Source organism: Agelaius tricolor, unplaced genomic scaffold, assembly GCF_023055355.1.
Source record: "Agelaius tricolor isolate 1412-34295 unplaced genomic scaffold, bAgeTri1.0.p SCAF_24, whole genome shotgun sequence".
NCBI lineage: Eukaryota > Metazoa > Chordata > Aves > Passeriformes > Icteridae > Agelaius > Agelaius tricolor.
This window is the reverse complement of record NW_027269284.1, coordinates 7,946,630-7,970,351: the sequence shown is the minus strand read 5'-3', so window position 1 is coordinate 7,970,351 and position 23,722 is coordinate 7,946,630.

The window sequence follows — 23,722 nt, the reverse complement described above, 5'->3', positions numbered from 1 at the left end:
ACCTTATGTTGCTACTGAAACCAGATTTCTGTTTCTTGTAAGACAGGAAAATGCAAGTACCAAGATGGAGGAAACTGAATAAAATTTTAGCTTCTGCCTCTCATTGCATCTCTTTTTCATCAGCCACTGCTGGAGAAATGAGTCCAACCCAACAACCTGAGTGGACAGTCCAGTGCTGCCACGTGTGTGCCAGTTCAGCTGGTGTGGCTGCTCTCCCTCAGCAGTGCCACTGACAGACACAAGCCAGGGACAGCTGACTGAACAAGAAGGTTGGAAGGTAACAACACTCAAAAAAAAACCCCAACAAAAAACAAACCAAAAAATTCCAAACATATAATACCTGGGAGTTAAAAAAACCCCAAAAACCCCAAAAAAGACCCCAAAAAAAGAAAAAAAAAACCCCACCAACAGAACAAAACCAACAAAACTGAAAAACCAACCGAAAGACCCCCCAAAAAACCTTCAGGAGAAAAGCAAAGACCATGGCTGTTATCACGAGACAGACAAAGTCAGGAAAATCACTTCTTTCAACTTCCCTCCCTGTGCCATTGCTGATTTCGGAGTAAATTGGCAGCCAGAAAGCAAAGGGAGAGCAGCAGATGTGGTGTGAGGGTCTGCTTCCAGGTCCCCCCATTGTTTCACTTAAACATATGACTAAAGTTAAATGGTTAATGAGTCATAGAATGGTTTGGGCTGGAAGGGACCTTAAAGACCATCTTGTTCCAAGCCCCTGCTGTGGACAGGGTCACCTACTAGAACAGGTTGTTTAGAGTCCCATCCAGCCTGGCCTTAAATCAGGTCTGGAAAGTATCTAAAAGCAATGGCGTTTGGCTCTATAGAAAACTATCCATGGCAGTATTCTCTGCTCTACTACTTTATAAAGCTTTTGAAAATCTGAAGCCATCCAAAGGATGGAAGAGCACCATTTCTCTTGACTCTCAGAAGTTACTCAAGGGCATCCTCCAGTCCCTGTGACAATCAAGAAAATAGATTTTCAGCAGTAGACATGGGCTGACTGTTGCTCTACAGTCCTTTCCCCAGAGGAAGGTGCTTTGAGCTTGCTCTCCTGCTAAGTCAGTGTCTGTAACCCTGCATGGTGTGCAAGCCATGGTCTTAAAGTCATGGCTGTCGAGGACAGCCCCCTTTGAAAGGAACCAAACAACCAATTAAACATGTTGAATAAGCACTGTGTGATTATTAGCAATCCCACAGTCTTTTGGACTCCTGTGGGACAGTACCTGGTGAAGGGCTGGCAGATGGGGAAGATCTCCAGACCAGCTAATTCTTGTTGTGCTGCTCACCTCCCTATTTCGGAGAAGGAACACTTTCTCCTGGCATAGGTTGTCTCAGGGCAGTATGCCATGCCCCAGAGCTTCCTCCAGCACTGTCCCCAGGCGTCCCCAGCTCCCCAGGGCCAATGGAAACATCAGCCTGTGAGCAGGCAGCAGCACAAGGGGTTTTTCATTCTCGTGGGACCCCAGTGCCAGCCCCAAGAGCCAAGGTCCTGCTCATGGCCCCTGTAATGGTAACGAAGCTCCCTGGTGCCAGCACCAAGAGCCTTTTGGTCTGCTGGGGAGACCTTTCTGGGGTGAAATGGAGGGAGTTCTGCTCCCATGCCTATTACTGAATTCTCCACAAAAAGTGCAGGCAAGGATGCCAATTAACACTAATTGGGTTTCTTTTTTTTTTATATGTGGACACGTGTCCATTAGGAACTTGATTGATAGACTGAGACAAGTGACTCATTTTGTTGTTGCCATAAAGTAACCATTGTACCATTTGGAGTCCTTTAAAAGGAAAATACAGCAAGTCTCACCTGCTCCCATTAAAGCCAAAGAATGTTGCTACCAATTTAAGAGAGAATTTTGTCTTTGGATTCTGGACACTTTACCTAGAGGTGAGTATTGCATCGCCTTGCTGTGCTTTTATCCAGGGCTTTTTATCCAGAACATCTCACTGTAAAAATTATATAGTCAGACATATTGCTACTGATCTTGGCAACACCTTGTGCTTTCTCTGTAAACACTCTTTGATTTTTTTTTCTTGATGCACAGTTTAAGAAAACCAAGTTTGAGCTTTATGTCAGTACTGAAGCTGGCTTTCAATTTCTTTGAAAAAAAACACCTATCATTGATTCATCATGAGCTGAAGACTACAGGAGTATATAAGCTTGCTTCTCTGGTGAGAAACCACTTAGTTTGGTCACAGGAGGAAGCTGACAGCTCCATTATGGGCTTGTCAGAAATCAGCTGCATTTTAAAGAGGACACCAGCCCCTGGGTCTCCTGCTCAGCACGAGGCAGTGGAGGAACAAATGCAGAACAAAGGTGGGGACCCCAAATGCAATTTTCAGCTGCTCACCCAGAGAAGTAGGTAGCCTGCCTAAGGCATCATTCTTACACAACTCTCTCGGCAGGGAAACTGGTTCAGAAAAATGCTGCTCATTTGCCTTTTCCTTCCCTGACCCATGGTCCTAATGTGTGGATCATATGCAAAGGCCAGATCAGAGATGACAGATTGGTTTTGCTCTCAGATACAGTCAGGTAGATGAATAAATTCAGCTCAGTGAGTTTTGCCATTTAGGAGCAACAGCTGGAAAATTCCTTTTAGCACTTTCTTGACATAAGCCGGTTGATAAACAGGAGGGTTTTCTTTCAGGGCTACACCAGGGTCCCTGATCAAGCCTCAGTTTGGAGCACAGAGCCTAGCCTGCTTGAGAAAACTGTGGACACAGATCTGGCCCTTGAGGATTCTTATACCTTTTGGTCAGTAAAAGTGAGGCAAGGCTTTGGGAAAAAACCAAATTTTTTGCTTCTATAACTCCCTTTTTGTCAACAACTTGATTTTGACTGAAGTAAAATGTAACGCACAGAAATCTAAGAAGTATTATTTGAATCTTGCTTAATCCATGCCATGAAGAAAGACTGAAATCTCATAAGAAAAGCTACAGAGTTTGGTGGACACAACACAAAGCCAAGAATGCTGTTAACAACATCCACTGGGATCAAGAAAAATCCCAGAATTCAGGGCTAGTTTTTTCTTCCTGCCTTGGTACCTTTCTTCAACAGAAAGGTTGCTAGTAGACAACAAATTATCTGCTAAATTCCCATAGGCATCCAGGCATGGGATGGTATAGCAGCATTTCTCCACACTGCCTTGTCTGACCCTGGCTGGGTTCATGTTTGCCCGGCCCTGGTGCCAGTGGCTTTCTGTAAAGAAAGATATGAGTGTTATCTCAATGTTGCTCTTAGAAGCCTGCTGATCATTAAATCACTCAATGATTCAAAGACTCTGAACTCAGTGATCTAAAATTATAAATATCTACAAAAATACCCCCCCCCAATTATTAGTTTACATCCCTGTACAATAGTGCCCCTCTAACAGAGCATTGCTTTGCTGTGTGTGAAGGAAGAAACATGTTGAGTGCTCAGTGGATTGCCCACAGATGAGGTTACCAAAGTAGGCATTTTTGATGCATTAAAGATTCTCACCCATCTTTTTCTTACATGTACTACCAGGTCAGTGACTATGTAACATCTATTATACTGTGCTGCTGCTGAACTTCAGAAATAATGCTGAATGTACAGCTCTTGGAAAATCTCAGAATAGACATTCCTTACCATTTACACTGGCACTAGCTCTTGATCTGTTGTTGCTAACACTGCATTGTTGTTCTTAATTACCAGTACATGAATTTGCCAAAATGATCTCTTTTTTTCCTATCAGTGATTCACGCACACATTTGTTGCAGATGTAAGGATGCAGCACTTAAAGGTTGCTTGCTTCCTGAAATAGATGTTTTCCCATCCAGGCTGGGTCATGATGTCTCCCAAAATAGCATTTCCTTTAGGCCTGGGCATAGCTGACAGCTGATGGGGCAGTAACCCCAACCCCAAACACTCACCATGGCCCCTTGGGGACAGTAGTGCCACCAGCCAGCACAGAGGGGCTCATTGCTGGGTGATACATGGGGAAACACCAGCCTAAAGTAGGTGAGATGATCCTCAGCTTTACCTAAATTTCAGAGAAATGCTCAGCTGGTTCAGGACAGATGCACAATTGCCAATATTTCACACTCACAAATAAAACCCTGCTGCATTGCGGGTGTGTTCAGTCATGGACTGCAAGTAACTGTATTTTCCAAATTTTCCTGTGTTTTTTAAATCATTAAGGGTAGTAAGTGAAAAATGCATTGTGTTTCTGTCTCCCAGAGAGGACAGGCAGCTGCAGGGAGAGCAGGGCTTGCTGGGTATCCATGAGGATGGATGCCCCATGAGCAGAGCACAGCCTGTTGCATGCAGTGATGAAGAAACCCCACCCTCATGGTGAAACTCCTCAGTATCTGGAAGGGCTCGAAATAAATTAAACCAAAGGTGTGAATCTTGCTGAACTGAGCAGATCCTCTGGCATTCAGGCTGCAAGCAGCACACAGCCTTTGGGAAATGCATTATGTGGCTCTCACCACGCACAGGTGAGATCCAGCAGCATCCCTGGTCAGAGGCACAAGACCCCCAACCATCAGCATCTTCATCTCACATTGTTCATGGTGCTCTTCTCCCAGGTGACCAGCAGCTGCAGGCATGTGCTCTGTCTGCCCCTGAAGCAGCCACCTTGGAGCCACAGCCACACACGTGCTTGAGTGCCAGCCTGGGACACAAGAGCCCCAACTTGGGCAAGCCAGACTGGGGCCCAGGGCTGCCAGACACTCTCTGGAAGCCACAAACCCTGATTTTTACTTTGGCATAAGAATTGCTGTGTTTTACCTCTTCCCAAAATCTGCTCACATCACCTATTAAATATTTCTGCCAACATGCCTAGGAAAGCCTTCAGACCTCTCTCTGCAATCCACAGGTCAGTCATTGGGCAGGTGAGTGCCTTCAAGGGATGGACACATTTGAGGCAAACATTCAGGTGAGACAGCAGCTGCTGCAGACAGCTGAGCTGTGGTGTTATGGATTTGATGGATTTTAAATTTTTTTTTAAAATGTGGATTTAGGGTTTTTTGGAAACAGTGAAGTTTCTGTAATACTGCTTCTAAAAGCAATATTGCCATTTTGCATTAATGACCTTATTGATAAGATGAAGTGGCTCCTGGGGCATCACACATGGGACCAGAGCTCCCTTACTGCTGAAACACCCAACCAGCCAGTCAGCAGGTTGAAAGGCTGCAGAGGTTTCAGGTTCTGCTGACAATTTTGGAATTATTTAAATGTTGAATTGTTGAGGGAATAAACTGTCTTCATTCTGTGTTTGGAGAGATGGTAAAGTCTTTTGAAAAATATCAAATAAAAAACCCAACAAAGTATCTTGCAATGAAGGCTCTTGCATTAGCTCTGCTTGCTTCATCCCACTGAACACAACTTTAATAAAATATCCTCATTAAAAGTAAAAGCCATTTGCAACATATTTTAATCTCTCAACATGAGATATCAATGGATACTATCTCCCTTCAAAAAAACTCAAACAAACAACAAGAATATTCCTCAAATCTTTGTATTCACACCCCAATTTGCACAAACAAGAGCTGATTTTCAAAGAAAAAATCACCACTTTTTAATGATTGTATAACTTCATCTACAGTCTGAGAATTCTTTTAACCTTTGGATAAAACGTTGCACCAAAATGAAGGTGCAAACTTACATAATTTGTCATGCAATTTAAACACAAGTTTACCAGATCTCATTCACCATCATGCCAATAACGTGATGAGGCACTGGTAATGCCACTGAGCTTGTAACTCTGAAATTCAACAGTATTCACTTTCTGAATGGTGAGAGGTGATCTATGATAATAGAGGATGTAAAAGAACACTAACAGCACAGAAATAAAACAAAATAATTCTCACTGAGTTTTTAAATGGTGTGGAGCCTATTTAGCTGCTAGCTGTGAATTCACAGCCAGTGTCTTCATAAAATATTTTGTGTGTGATTCCAGTGAGACTCTTTATGTGCATAAAGATACTGTGAAGGACTGTAAGAAACTGAGGATTTGTCCAGGGAACAGAAAGCTGAGCACAGCAGCAGCTCAGAGGGAGAGGGATGCTCTCTAGAAACACAACAAGCCTTTAAGTTAATATTAGAGACAGCTAACTAAGCCAAATGAAGCCTTCAAGTGAGGGACTCTTACCTGAATCTCTTACTCACTGTGTCTGGAAAGAAGTGTTTAAATTAGTAGATCAGATCTTACCAAACTGACCTGTCTTGGACTCCTCCCCTGTGATCCCTAGCACTGACATCCCATCCCACCCAAATGGCCACAGAGGGATCCTGTGCCAGGAGAATGATTTCTCCTGCTCACCTTGAGCCCTGCTTCCCAAGATCCCAACTAGCCAGAAGGTGCTACTGAAGCCAAGCCATAATATTCTTTCTATCAGATATTATTACTCTCACCTGTCACTGAATTTTTCATGAAGAAACCATTCAGAAAAGTCATCATATCCCTTAAAAAAAAAAAAAAAACCCAAAACCCCAAACTTACAAAAGCTATGATAATCAGGTCAGATTTTCAAATTTTTTTCCTCCCAAAAAACAGTGTAAAGCCTTGTACTGGGGTCTGGCTGAGGGGGAGATAATTTTTTCTTCACAGCAGCCCATATGATGCTGTGTTGTGTATTTGTGCCCAAAACAGCACTGATATCACAGCAGTGCTTTACCTATTGCTGAGCAATGCACAGCATCCATCAGAGTCACAGCAGAAAGGCTTCTCCACTCCTCACTCTGCCCCTGCAGGAGGTGAGCAGGGGTTTGAGAGAGGACACAGATGGAGAGCTGACCCACAAAGAGATACCCCAAACCATGTAATATCACACTTGGAAATAACACTGCAGGGTGTTTTTCCAAAGAAGCTGTTACTTGATGAGCATCACAGCATTGGTCTGCTGAAAGTGATGCAAATATAAGCACTTGGTTTTTAAAAAATTTTTTTGCACTTATTGAAGTGCCTTTATCTCAACCAATAAATTTTTTGACTTTTTGTCCTTTCAATTCTCACCCTCATCCCTCTGAGGAGGAAGAAGCTGGGTGAAGGCTCACCTGTCAGGCAGGGTGAACCTACAGATTTCCACAGATTCTCCAGTCTTAATCCAGGTACCCCCAACTTGGTCCTAACTGGAAAATCCTCTGTAATATAACAATTCTGTATCATGTCTCCCCAGGACACCGTATGTTGTAGGAGGTACAGCTTTCCTTTGAATTGGGTCTGTTTTCCACCACAAAAAAAACATTGTAATCTCCATTTAGTAGTTCATTACCTACACTTAGGCAAGTTGAAACTTAAAATACCAGTTTGAATAAGGACCACATTTTTGCTCTTTAGTTTTTTTTAATAATTTATTCTTACAATAGTTTTATTTAATAATTTATTATTATGAAGTGCTCATAGTTGGGTTTAACTACTACAAAAACTTCCAAAATGGCAACACAACAGGGTACAAGGGATCCTGGCCACTTTCAAGATGCATTAATAACTTCTTGACACCCTCTTGGTGAAGGGAGAGGTGGGAGGAGACAAGCTTCTGAATCTCATCCTTGCAAATCAGGAAGGGCTGTTCAGGGATGAGAAGGCAGTCTTGGTTGCAGCAACCATGAAATTGTGAAGTTAAAGGTCCTCCTGTGAAGGAAAAGAACAAATGGCAGGATCACAACCCAACAGACTTTGGTTCTTTCAAGTACCTCCTTGGCAGAACCCCATGGGATATTTTCTGAGAGAGGAGAAAAAGAAAGAAAAGTTAAGAGCCCCAAGAGATCGGACTGATTTACAGTCTCCTTCAGCCTTAAGAAGGGTCCAATTCAATGTGTGGAAAATTAAACAAAAGCTACGGGAGACATCCATGGATGAACAAGGACCTCCTGAAGAAATTGAAAAAGAAGCCAGGGCAGATGACCTAGGAGGAATTTAGAGACTCTGAGCATGCAGGAGTATGATCCTAAGATTGAATTTGCCAGCAGGTGAAGGGAGGTGATCATTCCCTCCTGCCCAACAATGGCAGGACACATCTGGAGTGATGGGTCCAGCTCTGGGCTCCCCAGGATGAGGCACGACCTCACTGGGGTGAGGCTGGTGAAGGACAAAGACAATTAAGGGGCTGAAAAAGCTGTCACTATGCCTGGAGGTGCTTAAGAGATGTCTGGTTCTGGGTGATGGGGTTTAGTTGTTTAGGGTTACAGGGGCAGTGCTGGGTTGGCAGCTGGACTGGATGGACTTAAAGATCCTTTCCAATTTTGATGATTCTCTGAGAAGCTGAGACATCTGGGACTGTTCAGCCTGGAGAAGGCTCCAGGAAATCTTATCAATGTGTGTAAATGACACTTCTGTGAGGAAAGAGAGTAAAGAAGATGGAGCTGCAGTGATATCTGGTGAAAGGATGCAGTGGGCAGAAACTGAAATACAGAAAAATCCATTTAACTATTCAGCAACTTGTTCTGACCATTTTGAGCAGGAGGGTGCACCAGACAGGCTTCAGAGAAATTCACAATTATAGAGGAACAATCAATCTGATAGGGAACTTCATTGGCACGAGCTAGAAATCAGTGTAATAAACAAGTGTGAGGAGAAGAAATGCAACAAAACAGACAAATTGAAAATGGAGAGAAAATCTCTAAAACACAAAGACATATTTCACACTCAGGAGATCTTGGCTCCAGTCTTGTCTCATTTTCTGCCTTCAATTAGCCTCTTATGATGGAAAAAGTTTTAACAACAATTCCTCACCCTAGACTACCCCCTAGTTAGCAAGGAGTGCAAGAGCCCTCACTCTGAGGCTGTGCTTCAATCCAAACAAGAAAATTGGTCTTTTGGAACTGAAGAGCGTAGTTTAACTGTTGATGACTCAGTGAGCTAAATCAGCTGTCAGACAAGACACACCATGATGAAGGAGCTCCTAGAGATATTCTATATGGTATGGATTGTCAGGCCTGGCATTCTCCTGAAATCTTGTAAACAGAAGATGGAAGCATCAGCCTGCTCATTTTGTTGCTCTTCCCACAAGTCTGGCATGGGGATCTTTTGTTTGTTTTGGGTTTTTTTCTCTCCAGGGTGCTGGCTGGGGAACTTGAGACTCCTTGCTTCTTCTGAGGACAGCTAACCTCAAACCATCTCGGCAGTATTGCAACAAGCAAATCCCACTGAGGACTTAGGCATCAGGTACAGATACTCCCTAGGGAGAAAAACAAGCATTATTCTAAATACCAATTCTGTTCTCACATGAATTTAAAAGAAACTTTTAAAACATAGCCATTGGGATAATCCTATTGTTATAATGATCCAGAAACAGGATTAAAATCTTCATGCTGACTATTTCAGAATTCAAATATATCCACATATTTCCTTAGTTCTAGATCCAGCTGCCATTAAAAAAAAAAATAAATAGGGATCTTAGAGGAACTTTCAGCCTGTTTTTGATTTGTGGCTTTACCTGGTAGTACAGAAAGAACTGGTAGAAAGAAAAAGTACACCCATCACTGTATTTTGTTTCATTTCCACCCAGCATGTGTTTTGCAGCTTCCCATTTCAAGACAAAGGCAAGCTTTAAGGCCTAACTCCTCCCTTTATCTGTACAGTTGCTAGTACCCAAAGATGCTGCAACTTATCAGCTCCATGGCCACGCTTGCAGCCACACAGTCCTGCCCAGAGGTGCATCCTAGGAGAGCATCCCTTCAAAGCTTCTGCAACCAGTGCAGAACTGAGATTAATTCTATCAATTTACCTTTTCATTTGTCTCCAGACTATTAAATCCAACAATTAACCCAGCACCTAAGGGGGCGTTTCTGCCCTCCTGGCTGAATTAGGCCATTGCGTGAGAAGGCTCCAGCGCAGAAATCCACGTCCCCTGCAAACAGACAGCCCGGAGCTTTCAGAGATTGCACTGGATGAGTCAGTGCAAGATTTACTTCTGGCCGGCTGTTCCAGTAAATAATAGCGTTCCCTCCAGACAAAACCGTCCAGAAAGTGGAACAGAGCCTCCATTTCTTATCCTCCTCCCAGTGACTGACCCTAGCAAGCAATGCCACCCGGCACGGCTGCCAAGGGCTGGTAAATACCGGGATTTATAAACAGCAGCGAGAGGGAGTTGTAATGAGATCAATGTCGAGGATTGCAGTAAATGGCCTATAAAGCAATTTTTAAATGGGATTTCCTGCAACAAAGGCCAGCCAGCTCCCTACAACCTTTTCCAATAATACGAGGTGAAAAGGATTGGATTTGAATTGTAATACCCGATACTAAGGCGAGGACAGACAGCTTTGTGCTCTCCATACAGCCGGCTGCTCAGGCGATTTGTTAATCTCTCATCGGGAAACAAAAAACTTAAAATAAATCTATACAGGTACATCCAGCCCCAAATTACTGTACCGGAATAATTCGTTCTTGTACAATTGAAAGAGGATGGATGATCCTGTCATTATTTGCTGTTATTATATGGAATATTAGACAGAATAGATTAAATGAGAGCCGGCAGCAAGTACAGCCATGTTTGTTTCCCTTTCCCGATTCCATCTTGGATATAATTCTCAAAAGAAAAAAAATAATTCAAAATTAGCGAACCAAAAAGCTAATAATCTTGGTGAAAGCTGTCGGAAATAGATGTTTTTCGTTCAAACACTTCAAGGCACTAAAAAGTCCCTGCAGAGGCTTAGGCAAAAGATTTCTTACCTGGGAAAAGCCCCTTCATTTCTCAGGGCCGCTTATCTTGCCTCCTCCTGCAAACCCACTCTTACAGCCAAATCTTTGCTATTTCACCCAAAGAGCGGGAGCTGGGGCGCCGGCACCGCCTGCGCGCAGAGAAGGAGCCCGGAGCGCAGGGGGCAAACCCGGGCATCCTCCCAATGCACGGGAAAGAGACCCACAAGCAGCCCTGGGCTCTGAGCCGCCTCCCTCCAGCCGGTACAGGCTGCCCTAGAGGAGCCCATCTCCTCTGCGCTCGATTTTCAGAGCCGCTCCCTCCTCGCTGAGCGTCTCTGCGCCGAACGCAGCCGCTGCTTTGCCCCTTCTTTTCACGGTTAGATCCATGCTAAAACCAAAATTCAAACTATTTTAAAGGGGTTTTTTTTCCACTCCCTTTAGGAGAGAGGATTGCAGCAGAGAAAGCGCCTTTTTAGGTACATCTGGACGTGATTTTCCAGCGCCGCGTTCCCATGAGCCTGTAGTTAAAAATAAATCAAAGACAGGGAACTCGGAGAAGGGAGTTTTCGTATTTCGCCGCTGCCCAGGAGGTTTTCTGGTCGTTAAACTGAATTTATAACACTTGGGGATTTCTTTCCACGTGGGGGCTATTAGCGAGGTATTTAAGAGCTATTAGCGCGGGGTTCGTGATTGTTAATGTTGATGCGTATTTAAAGCTACATGTGACTTCACAAACTTAAATTATTAGCCCGCTTTCCCTAAAATGGGAAAGGTATCCTTAGGAAAAATTAGTTCTCCCTGTGGGGGAGTTTCTTTGTGCCGGGATGCTGCCCGATGGCTGTTTGGAAGTGCAAATCCTGGTAGAACCTTAATTCTACGCGTTTGGGGATGACTTTTTATTTTTCTTTTAATAAGAACAAGTGTTTGAATTGTACCGAGCGGTGGAAAAATTTCGGGAAGGTTATGACGTGAGACTTACCACCACTGCCAATAGCACACCTGAATGCTATTTGGAAAGTGAAGAAATCACAAAGGCAAAATCAGAAACGCCAATTGCCTTTCTGACCTGGCTCCCTCTTTGCCTTTAGCTCTTGTCCACCGCCTTCACTGAGATAGGTGTGCGTGTGGCTGGTTTGGTTTTACTTTTTATCTTCTTCGAACGGCATTCCCCAAACACTGCGGGGAATTTGCTGCCGCCGACGGGGCTGGGGCGAGCCGGCTGTGTCTCCCAGGATGGCACATCTTGTGGCACGGCCGGGGCTGGGGTGGCCCGATAAAAAAAGTCCTATTTTGCCCACCTACAAATAGCACCGGTCTCCGAGGGGCTCAGGAATTCCTAGGAGTGACTGCCCAGGCCTGTCCGGACTGCCACTGACCGTGAAGGCCGGCGGGTGTTCCCTCCTCCTGTGCCCTGGGAAGGGGACACAGGTCGGCCTGAATGTCTGCTGGTCGCCTCCCTGGGTGCTCTCAGTGAGCACGCACGGCACCGACCGAAGGGGTGGCCCCTCTTCAGAGGCCGAGAGAAAGAAGGGAACGACATGGTTTCGTGCCGGGAAAACAGCCGGCACCGCTGGGTTAGCCAGGTTGCAAAGTGGACGCTGCTGCAAGGGGCAGGGCTGGGCAGCAGCTCCCCTTCCCCCCGGCGGCGGGGGAAGCCGCCCCTCTGCCCCATCCCTCCCTCCGAGCCGCCCGCTTGAGGCTGAACAGAGTAGATGGGGCAGAAAGGGGGGTTGGAAGGGAACACATTTGCTCATTAAAAAAGCTTCAAACGTGACAGAAGTCTGTCAACCAGTTGATCCAAGCCCTCTGTTCCTCTGGGGGGGAGGGGGGGGTCCCCCATCCCTGAGTTCATCCAGGGATTCCCGCAGGTGACCGCGGCTGGGGCGGGGGTGGCTCGGGAGGACTTCGGGACCGGCCGCGGCCGGAGCAGCCCAGGCACGGGGGACAGAGAGAGCCCCGGGCTCCCTCCCGGAGCTTTCCCCTCCCGAGCTTTCCCCTCCCGGAGCTCTCCCTTCCCGGAGCTCTCCCCTCCCGGAGCTCTCCCCTCCGCTGCCCGTGCGGGGACGGGAGGAGAGCGGGCAGCGGGACAGACGCGGGGCCATAGACAGGCAAACGCAAACACAAACAAGAAGGCGCTCGCAGGGCTCGGGCGGGGCTGCTGACCGGGCTCCAGCTCGCCACAAGCTGCCACGGCCGGCGAGGCTGCGGCTCCAGGGCTCTCCCGCAGCTCTGGGAAGGATGCTGAGGGATGCTGCGGAGCCGCTGGGAAGCCCCGGTTCATGCCGTGACCTGGGGAAGGCGCAGACCTGACAACTAATTGATCCGTGCCCATTAGCCAAGGCTTCCAGCAAGCGGTGTGAATCGCCCCCTTTCTCCTTTCACATCCGAGCAGCAGAGCTAATGCGAGTAAAAGATTGCCAACCGGCATGACGTTGTTGGTACTAAATCAACAAAGCAAACCTTCCCAATGCTCGTTTCAAGGGACCACGCCGAGAACTGCATCTCCTCCCCCCCAAAAAAAATCCCCCAGCTCTACTAACAAACTCACCCCCAACCAAACCAAACCAACACCCCAATCAGACCCAGACTTCAGAGGTGCCCAGGGACGAGCGGGCTCTCACGGTGGCATGTTTGTGTTGCGTGTCAGCGCTACAAGGGTCTCACAGCTTCAGGAGAGGCTGGCCAAGTCCCGCTCGGCCCCACGGAGGAGCTCCCGTCACCCGCGGGCTGCGCTTGTGCGCCCAGGGCAGAGTCACAGCCTCTCTGCTGCTGTGTCAAATGTCACCAGAAGCCCTGGGAACACCTGCCCATTCTTTTTTGCCTAATATAAAGGGACTAATTATTTCGTATTACTACTTATATTCTTTCTCTCAATTCCTTAGTTTGTAATTTCCTTTCTTTCTTTCTTTCTTTCTTTCTTTCTTTCTTTCTTTCTTTCTTTCTTTCTTTCTTTCTTTCTTTCTTTCTCTCTTTCTTTCTTTCTCTCTTTCTCTCTTTCTCTCTTTCTCTCTTCCTTTCTCTCTTCCTTTTTCTGTTTCTCTCTTCTTCCCTTCCTCTTTCTCTCCCTTTCTCTCTCCCTTCCACTCTCTCGTCCTCTTGCTCATTCTTTCGTTCTTTCCAGTCCTTGGCTCTGGCTTGAAGGAGATCTGATGTGATTAAACTCACAGGGCGTTGGAGGGCAGAGGTAAATTAAGCCAAAGCGACAGAAAAGATGAAAGAGGCTTGCTCAACTCGAGTGCCCGAGGACAGCTACCCTCCGCCTTCCTCCCCTGGGTCACGCAAGCTCCCCGCCGTTTTCCCCGGGGCCTTTCTGCCCATCCTGCCCCGGAGCCGCTTCTTCCGACGACACCGAAAAGGATTTATTTATTTCTTTTTACCTATAGTTTCCCCTGGCCCTGCCCGCCCTGGCTCTGCCCGCCTCCGACAAGAGGGGAAGGTGACTCCTCGGGGAGGTGATGGATGCAGAGATGAAGGAAGGGTCAGACCTGCGGGGGTTTCCCGGCCGATCAAGCCCCGCACAGGAGGCGTTTGCGGGGGTTTCCCGGCCGATCAAGCCCCGCACAGGAGGCGTTTGCGGGGGTTTCCTGGCCGATCAAGCCCCGCACAGGAGGCGTTTGCGGGGGTTTCCTGGCCGATCAAGCCCCGCACAGGAGGCGTTTGCCCGCACAGAGCCCTGGCGCTGCCTCCGCACACCGGGATCCGCCACCGCGCTCTGCGCTCCCAGGTGGGAAGAGGAGGCTCTGCCGGGGCCCCCCGGCCCAAAAACAGAGGAGAAAGGAAGGAAGAGAGGGTTCCCATCCCTGTGCTCCACCTGCAATGCAGACAGCGCTTAAACACAGTCTAAACCTTGTTTTTTTCCCTTAGCGCAAAAATAACGGTAATAATGGTGAAACAAAAAGAGCAGAGACATATTCCAATTTAAAATTCCTTCTTGCAGGGCGAGAATGTCTGTACTTTTCTGTTCAACGGGAGCTCTTAAATGTTAAAGATGTTCGGAACCACATTAAGTTATCTCAAAATTCAGCGATGAAAGGAGACTACAAAATCCGATTGTAAATATTGGTAGGTCCCTCTTTATCTTTTGGGAAATCAGAGAAAAACAAAATGCGGAGACCAACGAAAAGAGCTGGAAATCCCGAGCTGCGAAAATCCCAGACGTAAATAAATTTTGAGGATATTGTCATGGCAATAATGTGTGTAAACGGATGCGCAGCTGAATTTTAAAGTGTGGCAGTACACAGGCACTTTAAGAGATAGGCAGCTTTAAAGATAGCCCATAATCTTAGCCCATAATAGCTTGTTTCTCTAAAATAACGTATAAAACGCATCTCGAATTTTATTTATATCTGTAGCTAAATCAAGCTATCGAGATGGGAGAACAGAGTTAGCCGAAGATGCTAGGATGCAGATCTTATGTCAGCCCGAGGCGAAATACATAAAAACTGCCATGCAACGAAATACTGCAGAGATTTATAGGATTAAAAATACAATAAAAAACAAAGGACACAGTTGTTTCCCATCTTAACAATTATGCGTTTTAAGTGAGGAGAAATTGCGTTTGGAGTGATCAGTTCCGTGTCAAAAAACCTCTTTCAGAAAGTTGTGAAGAAAATTGCATCATGTCTTAAATGTGATTTAAAATGAGACGTGATTTTTTGGATAGTGAACATGTAATCCTTGTTTTACTACAGTCGGAGGGAATCGAAGGAAAACAAAACAGAGTAATTCTTTAAACGGGAAAATAAGTAAGAACAAGTGAGGCCGGGTGTGGGATTCTTCATGTATTGATTTACTTCTCTGATGGATCTTTTCATCAAAGAGTGATCAACAGGGAAAAAAAAAAAATAAAAAGAAAATCAGGTGATTTTTTCCCTGTGAGAGGTCTTGGGCAAAATACACAGAGCTCCAGTGCCGGGCCCTCACCCTCCCCACATGCAGGACTTTTCTGGCGAGAGAATCAGGCGTGATTTGCAGAGCACCCGCAAATCACTCCCGGTGACCATTCTCTCCTTGCCCGAGTCTGCTTAATTTGTAAATAAGTTTCAGGGCCCCTTTTCACAGAACCCAGTTGAGCAGGTAATTTGTTGTTAGTGTTTGTTTAAATGTTGTGAACCATGCACTCAAAAATAGGAAAACTATACACAAAAGAGGCAAACATGGGAACACAACTGGAAATTACTGAGTTATAAAAACGTCAAAGAAGAGCAATTTGCAAAGAGGCATCAGTAACTGTCTCCTACATTAACGGAAATGATTTGCCAAGCCCAACACTTTTGTTCTCCCCAGGCTGGACGGGCGCTCCGCCATGGACCTCAATGAACTGGATCAGGACATTTTTACCGGGCTCTCAGCCCAGCGGGCTGCTCAGGACCCGGTGCCTTGCAAATCTGCAGTCCTGGAGTGGGGTTTTCATGGGGAATTGAGTGGATTTATTGTAGTCTGCCTGGACGAGAAGGAGCCATATGCCTCTGAGCCTCAGCTTTGAGGGCATCTCCCAAGGATTCAAGGAAGGCAGCCACAGCTGTCAATAGGAACATGGGGTGAAAAGCACAGATTATTGATGGGATGGTCTCCAGCAGGCCTGGGAGGGACGCACTGGCCCTGCTCATGCCACCATATGGTGAGGTGCTGTGGTCAGTCTGAGATGCCTGGTACAGCCACACTTCCCCCCAGCCCAGGGAGGCTTAAACAAGTCCATCCCCTGCTGTTTAGCTCTATCATCTCCCCCAAAGTCACATTTCATAAATGAACTCTCATCATAGAGCCAGCCTGGCTTCTCATTCTGTTAAGACCCCATTTCCCTGCTGGAACAGGGGGAGAAATATTTTGCCTCAGGTTCAGCCAGGCAGAAATGAAGCTTGCACAGACTGACTGTGCCTCTGTGGGGTCATATTTTGTTGCTTACCTTTTAATGCCTTATTTAGGACACCCTAAACTTTGCAACTGATGTGCAAAGAGGCAAGCTCGAGTTCAGAGCTTCAGACTCCTGCTTCTCTATCTTCAGGTATTTTTTCCCCCAAAAATATTTTCTTGCATTCATATGGTCAAAAAAAAAAACAAAAACAAAACCAAAAGGATTGCCCAAAGCTAGAGACTGACACAGTGGGATGACTGCAGGTACCACAGCTGTAACCTGCTATATTCATGTGTTAAGCCAGGGCTGGCTGTGTTCAGAGCTGGTTTCTAACTGCTCACATTTAATCTGCAGGGCTCTGCCCAGTCCCTTGCTTGTATTTTGAGAGGGAATATTTTTGCACAGACTGACTCAGTAAAGTGTATCTTGTGTTAGGGCTGCCAGAAAGGTTTTATCTCAGATTTGCTCACTGTCCAGGGAAGCATAAAACCAACATCCACAGTACAACATTGCACTGCGGAAAAAACACTTTATGAGATTCAAAGCATTATGCTTGCTTAAAAACACAGCTACTGGTGTAACACATTGCTGGTGAGAGCCACAATAAAACCTGCAGACTGCACTGAAGCCAGGATTTTACTGAAGGCTCTGCTTGTGATTTTGTTGCTGAAGTACCAACCACTTTTAACAAACCTGCAGTAGAATATAACACAGTTCCAAGGACATTATTTTCATAAAAGAATGGGCATTTATCTTTGCAATGAAAAAAAATAAAATAAACTTCCAAATTTCAGACATGAAACTTTCTAATTAGCAGATTAAGATCTAGTATGCTAACCAAAATCGTAATATTCTAATAATTACAGGTGGAAATTCCTTTCTTCCCTCTACCATTTACCTCACAGTGGACATTTTTTTTTAAACTTAAAAGCAAAAGGAATATTTTGCACTTATCCTACAAAGGATTTTTTTGTTAAGCTGATTTCTTGTATCCCATGAACAGTATTAGGCAACAAGATAATATGGATTTTCCTTGCTGAGACCTATAAGATAGGATTAAAAAACTGCTCAGGGCCTGATCCTGCCCTGCATTTTTCAGCCTGTTATGCCTGGTACTGAGTAGCTGAGGGGCCAGCAAGCCCCCATGGAGCAAATTCCAGCCCAGAGTCTCTGAGCAGCAGCCACTTTGCAGGCCTCCCTACAGCGAGCATCACTCAGCTGCCGAGGCCAAGCAGGTGCCAGAGCCCAAACTTCACCTGGAAACACCAATGCTGTTCAGAGCCCTGCTTGGAAGAAAAGTGACATGAATTTGCTTCGATATGCGCTGTTCTTTTGCTTAGGGAATTCATGGAAATCTGGATTTTGACATCCTTCACATGCGCTGCCCTGAAGCCTGTCAGCAGTGCCAGCGGGACGGTCTGAGGAAAAGCCCAGCACAAACAGGCTGGATGTTCACACCACACGGGCAAAATACAGAATTGGGCTGCCAACTTTCAGGTTTGGCTTTTGATATTTAGCAAAGTCAGCCTTAAAGAGGATCACAAGCACGTTAGGCTGGGATTGGGTGTTAGTGGGAGTGGAGAAGCTGACCTGGGCTGCTGTGCAGATGCTTTAAGAAGAGGGAACCCCAGGCAGAATGGAAATGGAGATTGAGTTTGCCTGACATTTCCCATTTTTAGACACTGCTGTGACCTGATGCTTAAAACTGTGGGCTGAATCTTACTTGACACAAAGGGAAAAGAATATTTTTGGCAAGGAAAAAAGAAAGTTGGATATTGTTATAAAGGGTAAGGATTACTGCAAATGATTTCTGCAACAAAGTACACATCATCGGCAGATCCTGCAGTTCTGATGTAGCTCCCAGAGATATTTCAGAGATTACAACAGCAATAATTTTAAACATAAGAATAATTTACAAAATAATTACAGAACTATCACTACCATCTCTACTAGGAGCCCTCTGTTTGCACTTGATTGGCAGCAGTCAGGAGCTGTCACACATATTGAAAAACATTCAACAGGTAAGACAAGAAAATGTGCAAAAAATGATCCTGAAAACTTTCTGAAGAACAAAATAATTCTGTTTGCAGCAAAATGTAATTGTAGGTGAAATTTTGTATGGAAGCAAAGCGTGTAAAGGGATTTAAATCCTGTTTATATGCAATGTCTGTCTCCTTTATATAACTTTGAAAATTGTGCTGTAAACTTTGGAGCAATACCTAGATTAGCCAAACACATCAATAAGGAAAGGTTCCCAATTTAAGAAAATATTTCCAGTTCTATAAAAATTTGCTCTTGATTTATTAACACAATATTTAATCCTTCCCCATGTTCCTATTTTTTAGTTTCAGATGGTTACTGAGTGTGTGATGCATTTAATGCACTGACCGTGTCAGGTACTTTCAACACTCTTCTGTTTCTCTGAAAATACAACCAAATATAGTTTTAAAAAGTTCTAGGTGAATTTAAACCTTCTTTTTAAAAGAAAATTTCATTATCTCTAGCTGGTTTTTTATAAGTGGAGGAAAAAAAAAGAAATATACATGCATGTGTGGGTGAGTAGGAAGGGAGTAGTTATGCTCTGCAGATTGTGTGCTCAATAGGATTTTATTTACACAGAGTTGTTTATATTTGGACTTGTGATTCGCATTCACTGATCAGCATAACTGATAAATCCATTTATTTGCCCCTTTTCTATTTTTTCCCATATACTTTTAGAAAGCCAATGCTTTCTTTTTTCACCAGATTTGTTAAAGTTCCTTCTTTGATCTACCAGTTTGCCCTGTAGCCACAGCAAGTGAATGCAGCTGACATAAGGAATTTCAATAGCACTGAGAGATTTTTAGGAGTTTTGCTACTTTTGCCATAGTAAAACTTGCTTCTCACAACCAGAAGCATCCACTGATGGGTCAGGGCATGTCATGCCTCCTACCCTGTCTCCTGAGCAGGAGAGGATACAGACACACTTTGGTTTGAGCCTGGCCATCTGCAGTGACAGAGCTGCAGCTGCAAGGTGCCTCTGTAGGCTGCCCTAGATCTCCATGGCAATCTCTGGCTTTACATGAACATTTTACAGCTGACATTTTAATCAAGAAATTGACACAAGGTGATTATTAGGTACTAGAAACAAAATGGGATGCGCTAAATGTTTTCTCTCATAATAATGTGAAACTTGTGTTTGTTTTTAAGTAAATAATATGTGTGTGAAATATGTCTCCTGAACATATTTTCAGAAGTACTTCTGCTTTATTGTTAAGCACATCCTTAATTTTATTGCCTGAGGTTTTTCTTCCCATTGTTAATTTGCAGCTCTAAGGACTCCAGCTGAGACTGTAAGGAATTCTTCCTCATTTAGCACCATCCTGGCTGACAAAGTCTCAAAACTAAAAAGTGCAGCCCAGAGCTCTAAGCTGGGAGACTCAGCTCCCCTGTACAACACCTCCAGCTGTGTCTTCATCTCACCCAGTGCTAGGGGGTCTCTCAGCAGACATTGTAATCTTCTGCTTGTAAACTTCTTGCAGTATGTCCAAGGTGCTTTCTGAAGTATACTTGTATTAAGCCCAGCAAGTTACCTGAGTTTATGAAAGGAAGGGACCAGGAGATCTGTCCTCATATGGGAGTCATTCTGGATATGCAAAGGTGTGCCTTGAACTTTCATGTATCTTCTTTAGTAAATCTTTTCTGAGGCAATTCAGGGAATTGAGGTAGTGTTCACGGAGTGTGCATGCACCATGGGTTTATTAAATGGCATCATTCTGTGCATTGGTTCCCCTCCCTTCCTAACACTCTGTTTTTCTTCTTGGCTACAGTGGAACACTGGAAGGTTCTTTTAAAGATTCATGCAAATGGACTCATGGTTCCTTTGCAGATGGGGATAGCTGGCTGAGAGTCCAGCACTGTGTACATGTACATGTAGATAACTCTTTTATTTATGCCTGTGTATATACAAATAGACTCTCATTATTGGCTACATACAAATGGCTTTTTTATTCTGCTGTTTTGAATTTGCTGTCTTTTGTCCATTTTGTATCAAAAGATAGTTCTGACAGCATTCATAGATGGTTTTAATTCTGTCTGCTCCAGACAATTTTGTATCATTAAAAGACCCCACTACCTCACTACTCACCTTTTTCCAGAACATTCACAAATATGTTGAACATCTGGATGCCTGCAGGATTTCATTAGCAATTACCTTCCACAATTTATCACTCCTTTTTGTTACAAATCTTTTTGAGCAGTTATTAATCTAAAGAAAGATCTTCCCTCTTATCCCATTAAATCCTAACTACTTTAAATGAATCTGATAACTGACCTCATCAAAAGATTTTTAGAAATCTAAGAACATTACATCAAATATGTGACCTTTATCCACAGGCATATTTTCTGCTTTGAAGAACTTTATTACACTAGGAGACATAACTTCTCTCTATGAAAGCCATTTCAACTCTATTTCTACCAATGCTTGAGACAGAAATCAGACATGCTAATCTCTGCCTCTCCAGACGTGCAACAGAGCCTTTAAAAACCAGGTGTCACATGAACCTCTCTCTCTTCCTCTGATCATGAGGCTGATTTTAATAAGTTATTTAAAAATTTCAAAACTACATTTATTAGGGACTTCTTGGGGAATGCTGTCTATCCTGGAGATTTGACACAATTTATTGTATTGACCCATTCTGTAATTTCCTCTGGGGCTGGGAAGAGCTTACAGCTTATGATTAGGAATCCATATGCAAGGGAAGAAATGTGGTTTGGATTTCTTCAAGCAGCTGAAGGAATGGGATGTGTTTCTCTTCCCTCCAGCATGGGAGCCTTAATCCCTGTTATTTACTGGTGTGTGGATGCTACATCTTGTGTTCTGCTGATTCTCACTAGATCAAACGATTTTTGAGCTGAATAGGCTGAGGAATGACTGTTTTGCAGTTTTGGCATAAGTTAAATGTCCTGTGAAGGCTGGGATGGGTCAGACTGAGCATGGACACAGAAGCTCAGCTGTTTAGGGACTTGGATGTTTAGAGTGAGGTATCTGTAGAATTTAGGAGCTGTACACTCAAGTTCTACTGATATCTGCATATCTGCCATTCTATTTATGTTTATTTCTATATTTTTATTTCATTTTATTTCTATACCTGCAGTAAGCAAAGAGGAGTGAAGTTATTAATTGCAAGGAATTTTTTTTTTGGTAGAAAAATAATTTTTGTAAGGATGTGTTTTGGTAAAGCCCATGAAAGTGGAGTAAGGAACTTTTCATTATTAATATGCTACTCAAACAGAACTTGTACCTGGAATTTTACTCTTACAAAGAAACATATCAGTCACTCATTTCTGCAAGTTTGCATGCCAGATTCTTGTTGAAATCTGGCCCTTGGATTTACAGTGCTTCACTACCCTGAGTAAAAAAAAGCAGCAGAACATCCTGGCTTTGTAGTATCCACATTATGGCATGGTACATAGCAAAATCAAATCCCATGCATCTCTTAAATGAACTTTTCCTATAAGTCCTGTCTATGTATACCCAGGCATTCAGGCAAAAGATTTTTTCCCCTTAAATGTTTTATTTATATTCCCCTTAAATATTTTATTTTTTCCCCTTAAACGTTTTGACTTTTTAGGAAGCAATATTCAAGCAACATTTTATCTGACTTTAGGAAGCAATATCCAGAAACTCCACAGTTAGGATAGAAGTTGTTTAAGCAAGTAGAAGTCACAGAATGAGCTGCAATTTTCTTTGAGGCACAGTGTAGGAACCAGCCAGACGGTGGATCCCGCTGGGGCCTCGGTGGAGTGACACTCCTGCCTGCTGCACAATTCCCATTTTGCTCCCTACTTTTGTCACTCCAATGCAGATGGACAGCCTCTACATTTTGCAAGTGTGCAAATGGTGGCAGACCACCGAAGGTGACACTGTCAAATGTATTATTTCACTCTTGATCTTAATGTACATGCAAGAGTGTCTCTATACATGTATGCTTTAAAGAGCTTAATCTAAGAGGCAGCTCGTAACAACAGCTTTCATGGTCTCTTACTGCTTCTGTTTTGTAGTTTTACTAACCATGATCAGTGTAATGATCTGATAAGACAGTATTATATTTTGTAATATAGAATCAGAACATATTTGCAGTAATGGAAATTAATATCAAAAGACTGTGACCCACCTTTTCAAAAGCAGCCAGCATCATTTACCATCACCTAAATCCTACTTGGTTTCCTCAGGAACTAAAGTATCATTTCTCTCATAACAACCTTTGCAGATTTTTGCCTCTGCCCTCCAAGCCTGGATGACTGACCTTTTCCCATGGAGCACTGAAGCGGGGAAAATTGCTTCATGTCATCCAACTCATGAAGTTCACAATAGCCCATGCAGGCAGAGTTTTCAGAGCATTATGACAATGCAGGGAAAGGTGACATCAGGGGATGAGGTGAGGATGCTGACAGAGGGAAGAGAAGTTCTATCCCAGTAGCAGAACTTTTATTGTCATCACAATAAATCCTACTCAGAGGAAACACAAGCTCCATAACTGCAGATGTTCAAGTCTTAATCCCAAAACCTAAAGGGAGGGAATCTGGCTGGTACTTCACACATCTGGTGAAGTCTCAGCAGTTGCTAAAAAACATGGGGAGTCTCAAAGTGTCAACACTTCACAGCTTCCTTTCTGAGCAGAATGAATCACACGCTGGGTGGATTTACCTTGCAGGGAATTAATTGATCGATGATGTACCGAGACAGGAGAGATCCAAAGCAAGAACAAAAGTGAGTGAGGGCCTGAAGAGCTGAGGAGAGGAATGGAAGAGGCAATGTGATATTTTTGCCAAGGAAAATTAAATAATAGTGCTTGAAAAGGTTGACTCAGACTAAGAGTTCAGTGTAACACAGGGCATTGTGCTGTGAAGAGAGACAGGAAAATGCCCATGTGACTGAGGAACTCCCTGAGCTGGTGCTGCATTCCCCAAGATGTGTGCAGACAGGTAATTGTGTAGAAAACCACGTAGATATTTGGGACAATGGTGTATTGATGGCTCTGCTTGGATAGTAGGGCTTTCATTCCATGCAGCACAAAACCATAGAAACCCATGTGTGAAGACAGATCTTTGTTCATCTCTTTTCCTAAACGAGATGCAGAGTTTCTATAATGTTTTGTCATGAGTAATATTCTGGGGAACAAAAGATGCTACTCATAAAAAGCCCTTTCTGCCTTGCATATGTGGCTTAATTTCAATTTGACACACTGTAAAATACAGATAATGGTAGAAT